Here is a 14,828-nt window from a genome sequence, read left to right on the forward strand (position 1 = left end):
GGGTTAGGATTAGGGTCATGGTCAGGGTCATGGTTGGTTATGAGTCTTGGTTACAGTAATATCAATGTTAGGTTTAGGTTCAGGGTCCACATCAGGGTCAGTGTCAGGCTTAGGTTTAGGTTTAGGGTTCTGGTCAGGATCACAGATAGGGTCAGGGTCAGGGTCAAGGTTTGGGTTAGGGTTTGGGGCAGGCTCACAGTCAGTGTCAGGGTCAGGATTAGTGGTTACTGTTAGGGTTAGCCCCGCTCCTGGGTCATAGACCCATCCGTTCAGGGTCTCAGGATAAACCCTGGGCAGAAGGGTGTAGACCCTCCACCCGATCCCCCTTAACCAGCCTTAAACCGGGGTGTGAACATAACTTGCCCACCAGACATCTAAACCCTCATCAGCCTGATCCTGCTTGGGGCATCTCCACCCACAATGGCATGGTCAGGTCCTCTTTACACACAGACACACGGACACCCAGAGGCACACACACACACACACACACACACACACACAGACGGGGAAGAGACCTAGGGCTACACTGGTTGATCATAAGGTGTGGGACTCTCTGTCTCTGAGGCCCCTGGTGTCACCTTTTGATTTTATTAGCCAAAGGGCCTGAGGCGTTGGGGAAACCTGATATGACCTGCCATGGAGGGGACGTGTCTGGCAGGCGAGCTCTCTTCTCCCTGCATCCTCTCGGCTTCAGTACAGCAGAAGAACATGTTGCTTCCTTTAGGATTTGCTTTGAAATGAGCTTGGATGGGGGGTTTTCTCTGTAATGGGGTGCCTGGATACAAAGGTTCCAATTCCGTTGGGTTCTGTCGTCAGGGAAGTGAGGTCACCACTGCCTGGGGGCTTCTTACCAAACTTCCTGCTGCACCAGAGCTCCCTGAGCCACCGGTCCCCAAGCTGCTCAAGGCTCACCCACCACTTAATGCAGTGCCAATCCAATGACCCCCATACAGCCTCCCCCAAGCTCCTGGGAGACCTGGGTGCAGCTGTTGTCCCCGCTGGAGAGAACAGAGCTGGGTATAGACTAGGTTAGTGTTAGGGTTAGGGTTAAGAAAGACTTAGGATCAGGGTTAGGGTTAGATGTCATTGGGGTCAGGGTTAGCATAAGGCTTAGGGTAGGGGTCAGGGTTAGGGTTAGGTTCATGGTTAGGTTTAGGGTCAGGCTCACAGTAGGGTCACGGTTAAGGTTATGGTCAGAGTCAGGGTCAGGGTCAGTGTTAGTGACGGTTAGGTTTAGGTTCAGGTTCAGGGTCATGGTCAGATTTAGGGTCAGGTTTAAGTTTAGGTTTGGGGGCAAGTTTTATGTCAGGGTCAGGGTTAGGTTTGGGACAGTTTAGTGTCAGGGTTAGGTTCAGGTTCAGGGTTAGGTTCATGGTTATGGTAAGGTCAGCTTTATGTTTAGGTTCTGTTTTATGCGTAGGTTCAGGATCAGGGTTAGCTTTAGTGTTATGATTCTGTCAGGATCACGGATTGGGTGAGAGTTAGGTGTACAGTCAGGGTTAGGGTCAGTGTTAAGGTCAAAGCCAGGGTCAGGTTTAAGGTTAAGGTATGACATAGGCAAAGTTCAGAGTTAGGGTTATGATCAGGTTCAGGGAGAGGGTCAGGATTATTGTTAAAGTGGGGTTAGGGTTAGGGTTAGAGGTAGGTTGAGGGTTAGGGTTAGACCGGGTTAGGGTCAGGGCCAGTGATAATGTTAGGGGTTAGTTTTAGGGTTAGTTTCAGCGTTAGGTTTCTGGTCAGGGCCCGTGTTAGTGTCCGGGTCAGGGTTACGTTTAGGGTTAGAGTTAGGGTCAGGCTCACAGTCAGGGTCAGGTTCAGTGTTCAGGTCAGGGTCGGGTCACTGTTAGGGTCAGGTAAGATTTATGGTCATGGTCTGGGTCATGATCAGGGTGAAGTCATGGGCCAGTGTCAGGGTTACAGTCAGGATCAGGTATTGGTTTAAAGTCCACATTCGGGTCAGCGACAGGGTTATGTAGTGGTCAGTGTTAGGATCATGGTTAGGTTTAGGCTCAGGGCCAGGGTCACGTATAGGGTCAGGGTCTGGTATAGGCAAAGTTCAGGGTTAGGGTTATGATCATAGTCAGGTATAGGGTCAGGGTTATTGTTAAAATTAGGGTTAGTGTTAGGGTTAGCGTTTGGTTGACATTAAGGGTAGGAGCTTGTTAGGATCAGGGTCCGTGGTAGGGTTAGTGGTTAGTGTTAGGGTTGGGTTCAGCGATAGGATTCGGGGGAGGGCCCGTGTTAGTGTCAGGGTCAGGGTTACATTTAGGGTTAGTGTTAGGGTCAGGCTCACAGTCAGGGTCAGGTTTGTTGTTCAGGTCAGGGTCGGGGTCACTGTAAGGGTCAGGGTTAGGTTTATGGTCATGGTCTGGGTCAGGGTCAGGGTGAAGTTTAGCGCCAGTGTCAGGTTTAGGGTCAGGTTCAGGTATTGGTTTAAATTCCACATTTGGGTCAGGGACAGGATTGTGTAGTGGTCAGTGTTTGTGTCATGGTTAGGATTAGGGTCAGGGTCTGGGTCAGGTGAAGGTCAGGGACAGGGTCAGGTTTAGGGTCAGGCTTTGGTTTAGGGTCAATGTTCGGTTCAGTGTCACAGTTAGGTTTTGGCGGTAGGGTTTGGGATTGGGGTTAGGGTTAGAGTTAGAAGTAGTGTTATGGTTAGGGTTAGGGTTAGACAGCGTAAGGTCAGGGTTAGGGTTTGGTTTAGGGTAGGGGTTAGTGTTAGGGTCAGGGTCAGTGTTAGGTTTAGGTTCAGGGTCTGTATTAGGGTCATGGTTAGAGTTTCCTTTAGGTTTAGGGTAAGGGTCAGGCTCACAGTCACAGTCATGGGTAGGGTTAGGGTCATGGTTAGTTCAGCGTCAGGGTTAGTATTAGGGTCAGGATCAGTGTCATGGTTACATATGAGTCTTGGTTACAGTAATATCAGCGTTAGGTTTAAGTTCAGGGACCAATTCAGGGTCAGTGTCAGGCTTAGGTTTAGGTTTAGGGTTCAGGTCAGAATCACAGACAGGGTCAGGGTCAGGGTTATTGGTTACTTTTGGGGTTAGACCCGCTCCTGTTTATGGACCCTACCCTTCAGGGTCTCAGGATAAACCCTGGGCAGATGGGTGTAGACCCTCCACCCAACCCACTTAACCAGCCTTAAACTAGGGTAAGATCATTACTTGCCCACCAGACATCTAACCCCTCATCAGCCTGATCATGCCTGGGGCATCTCCACCCACGATGGCATGGCCAGCTCTTCTTTACACACACCCTCACAAACACCCAGAGGCACACACGCACACACACACACACACACACACACACACACACACACACACACAGAGACGGGGAGGAGAACTAGGGCTACATCCGTGGATCAGAAGGTGTGGGACTCTCTGACTCTGAGCTCCCTGGTGTCACCTTTTGATTTTATTAGCTAAAGGGCCTGAGGCACTGGGGAAACCTGACATGACCTGCCAGGGAGGGGACGTGTCTGGTGGCGAGCTCTCTTCTCCCTGCATCCTCTCGGTTTCAGTACAGCACAAGAACATGTCGCTTCCTTTAGGATGTGCCTAGAAATAAGCTGGGCAGGGGGATTTTCTCTGTAAAGGGGTGCCTGGATACATGGGTTCCTATTCCGTTGGGCTCTGTCTCAAGGAAGCCAAATCACCACGTCCGGGGCGCTCCTTACCGACCTTCCTGCTCCACCAGAGCTCCCTGAGTCCCCGGGCCCTGAGCTGCTCAAGGCTCACACTCCACTCAATGCTGTGCCCATACAGTGACCCCCATACAGCCTCCCCCCAACCCTGGGAGGCCTGGGTGCAGCTGTTGTCCCCGCTGGAGGGAACAGAGCTGGGTTTATATCAGGTTAGTGTTAGGATTAGGCTTAGAAAGCCTTAGGGTCAGGGTTAGGGTTAGACCTCGTTGGGGTCAGGGCTAGCATAAGGCTTAGGGTAGGGGTCAGGGTTAGGGTTAGGTTCATGGTTAGGTTTAGGGTCAGGCTCACAGTAGGGTCAGGGTTAGCGTTACGGTCACAGTCAGGGTCAGGCTCAGTGTTAGGGTGACGGTTAGGTTTAGGGTCAGGTTCAGGGTCATGGTCAGATTTAGGGTCAGGTTCAAGTTTTTGTTTGGGGGCAAGATTCATGTCAGGGTCAGGGATAGATTTGGGACAGTTTTAGTGTCAGGGTTAGGGTCAGGGTCAGGGTTAGGTTCATGGTCAGCTTTATGTTTAGGTTCTGTTTTATGAGTAGGTTCTGGATCAGGCTTAGTTTTAGGGTTACGATTCTGTTCAGGATCACGGATTGGGTCAGAGTTAGGGTTATGATATGGGTCAGGGAGAGGGTCAGGATTATTGTTAAAGTGGGGTTAGGGTTAGGGTTAGAGGTAAGTTGAGGGTTAGGGTTAGACCGGGTTAGGATCAGTGTCAGGGACAATGTTAGGTTGGTAGTTTTAGGGTTAGGTTCAGCGTTAGGTTTCGGGTCAGGGCCCATGTTAGTGTCAGGGTCAGGGTTACATTTAGGGTTAGAGTTAGGGTCAGGCTCACATTCAGTATCAGGGTTAGTGTTAGGGTCAGGGTAAGGGTCACTCTTAGGGTCAGGGTTAGGTTTATGGTCTTTGCCAGGATCAGGGTCAAGGTGAAGTCTAGGGCCAGGGTCAGTTTCCGGTCAGGACAAGATATTGGTTTAAAGTCCACATTCGGGTCAGCGACAGAGTTATGTAGTGGTCAGTGTTAGGGTCATGGTTAGGTTTAGGCTCAGGGCCAGGGTCAGGTTTAGGGTCAGGGTATGGTATAGGCAAAGTTCAGGGTTAGGCTTATGATCATAGTCAGGTATAGAGTCAGGGTTATTGTTAAAGTTTAGGGTTTGTGTTAGGGTTAGCGTTTGGTTGATGGTTAGGGTTAGAACTTGTTAAGATCAGGGTCCGTGGTAGGTTTAGGGGTTAGTGTTAGGGTTAGGTCAGCGATAGGATTCGGGGGAGGGCCCGTGTTAGTGTCAGGGTCAGGTCTACATATAGGGTTAGAGTTAGGGTCAGGCTCACAGTCAGGGTCAGGTTGTTGTTCAGGTCAGGGTCAGGGTCACTGTTAGGGTCAGGGTTAGGTTTATGGTCGTGGTCTGGGTCAGGGTCAGGGTGAAGTTTAGCGCCAGTGTCAGGTTTAGGGTCAGGTTCAGGTATTGGTTTAAAGTCCACATTCAAGTCAGGGACAGGATTATGTAGTGGTCAGTGTTAGTGTCATGGTTAGGATTAGGGTCAGGGTCAGGGTCAGGTGAAGGTCAGGTCCTGGGTCAGGTTTAGGGTGAGGCTTTGGTTTAGGTTCAATGTTCGGTTCAGTGTCACATTTAGGTTTTGGCGGTAGGGTTTGGGATTGGGGTTAGTGTTAGAGTTAGAAGTAGGGTTAGGGGTAGTGTTAGGGTTAGACAGCATAAGGTCAAGGTTAGGGTTTGGTTTAGGGTAGGGGTTAGTGTTAGGGTCACCGTCAGCGTTAGGTTTAGTTTTAGGGTCCGTATTATGGTCATGGTTAGAGTTACCTTTAGGTTTAGGGTTAGAGTCAGGCTCACAGTCACGGTCTAAGTTAGGGTTAGGGTAAGGGTTAGGTCAGCGTCAGGGTTAGGATTAGAGTCAGGGTCTGTGTCATGATTAGGTTTGAGTCATGGTTACCTAAGGTCAGATTTAAGTTTAAGTTCAGGGTCCACATCAGGGTGAGTGTCAGGCTTAGGTTTAGGTTTAGGGTTCAGGTCAGGATCACAGTCAGGGTCAGATCAGGGCTTGGGTTAGGGTTTGGTGTAGGCTCACAGTCAGTGTCAGCGTCAGGGTTAGTGGTTACTGTTTGGGTTAGCCCCGCTCCTGGGTATGGACCCATCTCTTCAAGGTCTCAGGATAAACCCTGGGCAGAAGGGTGCAGACCCTCCACCCGATCCCACTTAACCAGCCTTAAACTGGGGTGTGAACATGACTTGCCCACCAGACATCTAACCCCTCATCAGCCTGATCCTGCTTGGGGCATCTCCACCCATGATGGCATGGCCAGGTCCTCTATACACACAAAGACACAGACACTCAGAGGCGCATACACACACACACACACACACACACACACACACACACAGTGAGAGAGAGACTGCGAAGAGACCTAGGGCTACACCAGTGGATCAGAAGGTGTGGGACTCTCTGACTCTGAGCCCCCTGGTGCCACCTTTTGATTTTATTAGCTAAAGGGCCTGAGGCATTGGGGAAACCTGATATGACCTGCCAGGGAGGGGACGTGTCAGGCGGTGAGCTCTCTTCTTCGTGCATCCTCTCGGCTTCAGTACAGCAGAAGAACATGTCGCTTCCTTTAGGATGTGCCTAGAAATGAGCTGGGCAGGAGGTTTTTCTCTTTATGGGGTGCCTGGATACGTGGGTTCCAATTCTGTTGGGCTCTGTCGTCAGGGAAGTGAGGTCACCACTGCCTGGGGGCTCCTTACCAAACTTTCTGCTCCACCCGAGCTCCCTGAGCCGCTGGTCCCCAAGCTGCTCAAGGCTCACACTCCACTCAAGGCAGTGCCCTTCTAGTGACCCCCATACAGCCTTCCCCCAGCCCTTGGGAGGCCTGGGTGCAGCTGTTGTCCCCACTGGAGGGAACAGAGCTGGGTTTAGACCAGGTTAGTGTTAGGGTTAGGGAGAAGAAAGACTTAGGGTCAGGGTTAGGTTTAGACCTCGTTGGGGTCAGGGTTAGCGAGGCTTAGGGTAGAGGTCAGGGTTAGGGTTAGGTTCATGGTTAGGTTTAGGGTCATGCTCACAGTAGGGTCAGGGTTAGGGTTATGGTCAGAGTCAGGGTCAGGGTCAGTGTTAGGGTGACTGTTAGGTTTAGTGTCAGGTTCAGGATGATGGTCAGATTTAGGGTCAGGTTCAAGTTTTTGTTTGGGGGCAAGGTCATGTCAGTTCAGGGTTAGGTTTAGGACAGGTTTAGTGTCACGGTAGGGTCAGGGTCAGGGTTAGGTTCATGGTTATGGTAAGGTCAGCTTTATGTTTAGGTTCTATTTTATGAGTAGGTTCAGGATCAGGGTTAGCTTTAGGGTTACGATTCTGTTCAGGATCTCGGTTTGCGTCAGAGTTAGGTTTACAGTCTGGGTTAGGGTCAGTGTTAAGGTCAAGGCCAGGGTCAGGTTTAAGTTTAAGATCTGACAAAGGCAAATTTCAGAGTTAGGGTTATGATCATGGTCAGGGAGAGGTTCGGGATTATTGTTAAAGAGTGGTTGGGGTTAGGGTAGAGGTAGGTTGAGGGTTAGGGTTAGACCGGGTTAGGGTCAGTGTCAGGGATAATGTTAGGGGTTAGTTTTAGGGTTAGGTTCAGCGTTAGGTTTTGGGTCAGGGCCCGTGTTAGTGTCAGGGAGGGTTAGGTTTAGGGTTAGAGTTAGGGTCAGGCTTACATTCAGTGTCAGGGTTATGGTTAGGGTCAGGGTCAGGGTCACTTTTAGGTTCAGGGTTAAGTTTCTGGTGTTTGCCTGAGTCAGGGTCAGGGTGAAGTCTAGGGCCAGTGTCAGGTTTACGGTCAGGATCAGGTATTGGTTTAAAGTCCACATTAGTGTCAACGACAGGGTTATGTAGTAGTCAGTGTTAGAGTAATGGATTGGATTAGGGTCAGCGTCCGGGTCAGGTGAAGCTCAGGGCCAGGCTCAGGTTTAGGGCCAGGCTTTGGTTTAGGGTCGATGTTCGGTTCTGTGTCACAGTTAGGTTGTGGCGGTAGGGTTTGGGATTGGGGTTAGGGTTAGAGTTAGAAGTAGGGTATGGTTAGGGTTAGGGTTAGACAGCGTAAGGTCAGGGTTAGGATTTGGTTTAGGGTAGGGTCTAGTGTTAGGGTCAGGGTCTGCATGAGGTGTACGTTCAGGGTCCGTATTAGGGTCAGGGTTAGAGTTACCATTACTTTTAAGGTTATGGTAGGCTCACAGTCATGGTCAAGGTAATGGTTAAGGTCAGTGTTATGTCAGCATCAGGGTTAGGATTAGGGTCAGGGTCAGGTCAATGTTAGGTATGTGTCATGTTTACGGTATTGTCAGAGTTAGGTTTAGGTTCAAGGTCCACATCAGGGTCAGTTTCAGGCTTAGATTTAGGTTTAGGGTTCAGGTCAGGATAAAAGTCAAGGTCAGTTTCAGGTTCATGTTCATGGCTTGGTTTAGGGCTTAGGGCAGTTTCACAGTCAGTGTCAGGGTCACGGTTAGTGGTTACTGTTAGGGTTAGCCCCGCTCCTTGGTCATGGACCCATCCCTTCAGGGTCTCAGGATAAACCCTGGGCAGAAGGGTGTAGACCCTACACCCGATCCCTCTTAACCAGACTAAACTGGGGTGTGAACATGACTTGCGCACCAGACACCTAAACCATCATCAGCCTGATCCTTCTTGGGGCATCGCCACTTATGATGGCATGGTCGGGTCCTCTTTTACACACAGACACACAGACACCCAGAGGCACAAACGCACACACACACACACACACACACAGACCTAGCCCTAGGGAGGAGACCTAGGGCTACACTTGTGTTGATCAGAAGGTGTGGGACTCTATGACTCTGAGCCCCCTGGTGTCACCTTTTGAGTTTATTAGCCAAAGGCCCTGAGGCGTTGGGAAAACCTGATATGACCTGCCAGGGAAGGGACGTGTCTGGCAGGCGAGCTCTCTTCTCCCTGCATCCTCTCGGCTTCAGTACAGCAGAAGAACATATTGCTTCCTTTAGGATGTGCCTAGAAATGAGCTGGGCAGGGGTGTTTTCTCTGTAATGGGTTGCCTGGATACGTGGGTTCCAATTCTGTTGGGCTCTGTCGTCAGGGAATTGAGGTCTCCACTGCCTGGGGGCCTCTTACGAACTTCCTGCTGCACCAGAGCTCCCTGAGCCGCCGATCCCCAAGCTGCTCAAGACTCACACTCCACTCAATGCAGTGCCCATCCAGTGACCCCCATACAGCCTCCCCCAAGCCCTGGGAGGCCTGGCTGCAGCTGTTGTCCCAGCTGGAGGGAACAGAGCTGGGTTTAGACTAGGTTAGTGTTAGGGTTAGGGTTAAGAAAGACTTAGGGTCAGGGTTAGGGTTAGACGTCATTGGGGCCAGGGTTGGTGTAAGGCTTAGGGAAGGTTTCAGGGTTAGGTTTAGGTTCATGGTTAGGTTTAGGGTCAGGCTCACAGTAGGGTCAGGGTTAGCGTTATGTTCTGAGTCAGGGTCAGGGTCAGTGTTAGGGTGAAGTTAAGGTTTAGGGTCAGGTTCAGGGTCATGGTCAGATTTAGATTCAGGTTCAAGTTTAGGTTTGGGGGCAAGGTTCATGTCAGGGTCAGGGTTAGGTTTGGGACAGGTTTAGTGTCAGTGTTAGGGCCCGGGTCTGGGTTAGGTTCATGGTTATGGTAAGGTCAGCTTTATGTTTAGGTTCTGTTTTATGCGTAGGTTCAGGATCAGGTTTAGCTTTTGGGTTACGATTCTGTTCAGGATCATGGATTGGGTCAGAGTTAGGTTTACAGTCAGGGTTAGGGTCAGTTTTAAGGTCAAGGCCAGGGTCAGGTTTAAGGTTAAGGTCTGACATAGGCAAAGTTCAGAGTTAGGGTTATGATCAGGGTCAGGGAGAGGGTCAGGATTATTGTTAACGTGGGGTTAGGGTTAGAGGTAGGTTGAGGGTTAGGGTTAGACCGGGTTAGGGTCAGTGTCAGCGATAATGTTAGGGGTTAGATTTAGGGTTAGGTTCAGCGTTAGGTTTTGGGTCAGGGCCCGTGTTAGTGTCAGGGTCAGGGTTACGTTTAGGGTTAGAGTTAGGGTCAGGCTCACATTCAGTGTCAGGGTTAGTGATAGGGTCAGGGTCAGGGTCACTTTTAGGGTCAGGGTTAGGTTTATGGTCTTTGCCTGGGTCAGGTCAGGGTGAAGGCTTGGGCCAGTGTCAGGTTTAGGGTCAGAATCAGGTATTGGTTTAAATTCCACTTTTGGGTCAGCGACAGGGTTATTTAGTGGTCAGTGTTAGGTCATGGTTAGGTTTGGGCTCAGGGCCAGGGTCAGGTATATGCTCAGGGTCTGGTATAGGCAAAGTTCAGGGTTAGGGTTATGATCATAGTCAGGTATAGGGTTAGGGTTATTGTTAAAGTTTAGGTTTAATGTTAGGGTTAGCGTTTGGTTTATGGTTAGGGTTAGAACTTGTTAGGATCAGGGTCCGTGGTAGGGTTAGGGGTTAGTGTTAGGGTTAGGTTCAGTGATAGGATTCGGGGTAGGGTCCGTGTTAGTGTCAGGGTCAGGTCTACATTTAGGGTTAGAGTTAGGGTCAGGTTTAGTGTCAGGTCAGGGTTGGGGTCACTGTTAGGGTCAGGGTTAGGTTTATGGTCATGGTCTGGGTCAGGGTCAGGGTGAAGTTTAGCGCCAGTGTCCGGTTTAGGGTCAGGTTCAGGTATTGGTTTAAAGTCCACATTCGGGTCTGGGACAGGATTATGTAGTGGTCAGTATAGTGTCATGGTTAGGATTAGGGCAGGGTCAGGGTCAGGTGAAGGTCATGGACAGGGTCAGGTTTAGCGTCAGGCTTTGGTTTAGGTCAATGTTCTGTTCAGTGTCACAGTTAGGTTTTGGCGGTAGGGTTGGGATTTGGGTTAGGGTTAGAGTTAGAAGTAGGGTTATGTTTAGGGTTAGGGTTAGACAGCGTAAGGTCAGGGTTAGGGTTGGTTTATGGTAGGGGTTAGTGTTAGGGTCAGGGTCAGCATTAGTTTTATGTTCAGGGTCCGTTAGGGTCATGGTTAGAGTTACCTTTAGGTTTAGGGTTAGGGTTAGGCTCACAGTTACGGTCAGGGTTAGGGTTAGGTCAGTGTTAGTTCAGCGTCAGGTTTAGGATTAGGGTCAGGGTTAGGGTCATGGGTAGGTATGAGTCATGGTTACGGTAATGTCAGAGTTAGGTTTAGGTTCAGGGTCCACATCAGGGTCAGTGTCAGGCTTTGGTTTAGGTTTAGGTTTCAGGTCAGGATCACAGTCAGGGTCAGTGTCAGGGTCGGGTCAGGGCTTGGGTTAGCTTTTGGGGCAGGCTCACAGTCAGTGTCAGGGTCAGGGTTAGTTCTTACTGTTATTGTTAGCCCCACTCCTGGGTATATACCCATCCGTTCCGGGTCTCAGGATAAAACCTGGGCAGAAGGGTGTAGACCCTCCACCCGATCCCACTTAACCAGCCTTAAACTGGTTTGTGAACATGACTTGCCCACCAGACGTCTAACCCCCATCAGCCTGATCCTGCTTGTGGCATCTCCACCCACGATGGCATGGCCAGGTCCTCTTTACACAGAGAAACACAGACACACAGAGGCACACACACACACACACACACACACACACACACACACACACACACACAGGAATACTATGCAGCCATCAAAAATGAAATCTTGCCTTTTGTAATGACTTGGATGGAACTAGAGGGTATTATGCTAAGTAAAGTAAGTCAATCAGAGAAAGGCAATTATCATATGATCTGTCTGATATGAGGAATTTGAAAGGTGGGGTAGGGGGTCATGGTAGGTAGGGAGGGAAAAAATGAAACAAGATGGGATTGGGAGAGAGACAAACCATAACAGACTTAATCTCACAAAACAAACTGAGGTTTGCGGGGATGGAGGGGGTATGGAGAGGGTGGCTGGGTTATGAACATTGGGGAGGTTATGTGATACGGTGAGTTCTGTAAAATGTGTAACACAGATGAATCACAGACCTGCACCCTTGGGGCAAATAATACATTATATGTTAATTTAAGAAAATTTACCTGTGCTTTATGCAGTCTGGAGGAGGATGGGCACACATATAAACCCATATAGTGACTAGTCCACCTGACACCAATAGGACCAATCAGATTCTCCCTGGGATTGATATGTAAATGACAGGAAGACGAGGTTCTCTCTTTAGGCGAGTGACTGGCCTTGCTGGATGGGATTCAGGAGCTGGCCATGGCCATCTTCCTGGACACTTGAAGAAGAGAAAGCAGCCATATGGAGAGAGTAAACATGAGACATGGAGAAATAGAAAACTGTTTTGCCGGTTTCCAGTCCCTGTTCTTGATTCTGAAATTTTAGTTCTGCAACTCTTCTTTTGATTTTTTAAAAAGATTTTTTTTTATTTATCTGACAGAGATCACAAGTAGGCAGAGAGGCAAGCAGAGAGAGAGGAGGAAGCAGGCTCCCTGCAGAGCAGAGAGCCCGAGGTGGGGCTCGATCCCAGGACCCTGGGATCATGACCTGAGCCAAAGGCAGAGGCTTAACCCACTGAGCCACCCAGGTGCCCCATCTTCTTTTGGATTTTTATGAACTTCTGTGGTATCCATCCCTACAGGAACCTGGACATTCCTTTGATTTTTGTTTGTTTGCTTGCTTTTCCCTTTTGGTTCCTCCAGTTTTCTTTGGATTGCTGCCACTTGCAAGCAAAGGGTCTTGTAAAAATACCACACCAAGGAAATTCACACGTCCTTAGGAGCTATTGAGTAAGTTCCTGTAGGGGAAGGACACAGTGAGATGCACATTTTAAAGTGATCATCTTAGAATAAGTTTAGAGGATGAATTGGTGTGAGGAGGGGAGGGAAAGGGGCATATTCCTGAAGATGAGATGACAGGTTGGAAGGCCGTTATGGTCATTCTGGCAAAGTATGGTGAGTGCCTGAAACAGAAGAGAAAAGGGGGCCGAGGAAAGATTAAACTTACACAAGGTGAGAAGACTAATGAGACTTTATGAAATCTGAGTTTGTGAAATCGGATATTGTTAGGCTTTTAGCACACTAACTTTGGGATCTAATCTTCAAAAATATTTAAATATCTCTGGTGGTGACAACACCATCGTCTTTCCAGTGATTAAGAACTCTGAAATCTTAATCTGGCCTGGGCTGTAGAATGTCAGCTGTGGCTTGAGCACAACGAAAAGACGTTGAAGGGTTTTACACTGGTGGGTGGAGGGTGGTCATGGGATTCCTTTTGCATTTTTAAAATGTCATTTTTGGCTGCTGTGTAAAGAATGGATAGAGAAAAGGCAAAAATAGTAAAAAATCATTCTCCAATATTTACGGAACATCTACTATGTGTCAGGTACTGTTCTAAACCCTAAAGACAGAATAGTTAACAAGAGACAAAATAAATTTGATGTCCTCTTGGAGTTTTCATTTTAGTTGTTGAGTGAGAAATGAAGCAAATAAATATACATACATATCAGGGGTTGATGTGGGGTAGGAAGGAAACTAAGCTGAGTGAGTGGACATGGGGTGTGGGGTTTAGGGGAGCAGGTTGGTATTTTCTATGGGACTGTGTCAGGGAAGTCTCCCTCATTTGAGGAAAGACTTGGAGGAAATTAAGGAACGAGCGGTTGTGCTGTTTGGAGAAGAGCATCCCATACAAAGCAAACAGTAAGCCCAAGGTGGGAGCACATCTGGTGTGTTTAAAGAATGACATGGCGACCAATAATGCTGGGCAAAAAATGAGCAAGACGGCAAGTGGTAGTGAAAGACCCTGGAGCCGCACCCAAGACTCAAACAGCACGCCTCCACTGGATGCAAATTGCAAGAGGTTTATTAGTTACACAGGCGCCTGCGGATGCTACAGCCTTTGTGGGCTGAGCGTGCCGGGCTAAGTTTGGGAGCAGATTATATAGGGCAGGGTTGGGGTGGCGGGAAGCAAGCTTACAGAAGCAGATGCATGGTTACAGGTATCTGATTGGTTAATTAGTCAGGCGTTGGGTTTAAGGCAAGGACACAGCTGTTTGTTCTGGCGGGCCTTGCCTCAGCACTCTGGAAAGTCCCAGGTACACTCTATTCCTCATTTGTCTTTTCTTTTGACAGATCGGGTGATCACAGACAATAGACATCCTGGTATGTGTTGCCATCCGGCTATGGGGACAATCAAGCCTTCAGCAAGGTGAGAGGGGGTGCTGTGGGGACATCAGGTTACTTAAACAAGCCTTTAGCAAGGGGAGAGGGACCTTTCAGTAGGAGGTAGGTAAGGAAGGTAGTGGGGTCAGATCACATAAAGTATTCAAGGCCATTGTAAAGATTTGCCTTTAACTTTGTGCCAGATGAGAAGAGCTTGGATGGTTTTGAAGAGGCTTGACTTGATTTACATTAGAAAAGGATCGGGGCACCTGGGTGGATCAGTGGGTTAAGCCTCTGCCTTCAGCTCAGGTCATGGTCTCGGGGTCCTGGCATCGAGCCCCGCATTGGGCTCTCTGCTCATCAGGGAGCCTTATTCTCCCTTTCCCACTACCTGCCTCTCTGCCTACATGGATATCTCTCTCACACTGTCAAATAAATAAATAAAATCTTAAAGAGAAAAGAAAAGAATCACTCAGGCTGCTGTGTGCAGAACGGACTTGTGGGGTGTGGATGCTACTTGCATTAATGTAGACTGAGATTTCTATACTGCTGACATTTGGGGCCACATTAATTTTTGTTATCGGGAGCTGTCCTGTGCACTGACCACTAGATCGCAGGAGCGCCCTTTCCCACTCTCAAGTTGTGACAACGAAAAGTGTGTCCAGAACCTGTCAAAATCCCCTGGGGGGGGGAGCAGGTACACAAAACTCTCCTGGTTGAGGACCACTGATTTGGGTGAGAAGGGGTATTGGCCCAGACCAGAGCAGTAGATGCAGGGGTGGGGAGAAGGGGGGAGATTCTGGGTGTATATTGAAGACAGAACATGCAGGATTTGTAAACATATTAAGTGTGGAGTGTGCGGAAAAGACAAGAGTTGGGATGATTTTACAATTTTGGGGGCCCGAGGCCGTGGAACAGTGACGTTACCACTTGCTAAGATGGGAAAGACGACGGGAGAAGCAAGTTTGATGGGCAACAGGTGTTTGGTTCTGGAGATGGTGGCTGAATCCACATGGGGATGCCCAAC

The sequence above is a fragment of the Mustela nivalis genome (assembly GCF_964662115.1).
Source record: "Mustela nivalis genome assembly, chromosome: 3".
Taxonomy (NCBI): domain Eukaryota; kingdom Metazoa; phylum Chordata; class Mammalia; order Carnivora; family Mustelidae; genus Mustela; species Mustela nivalis.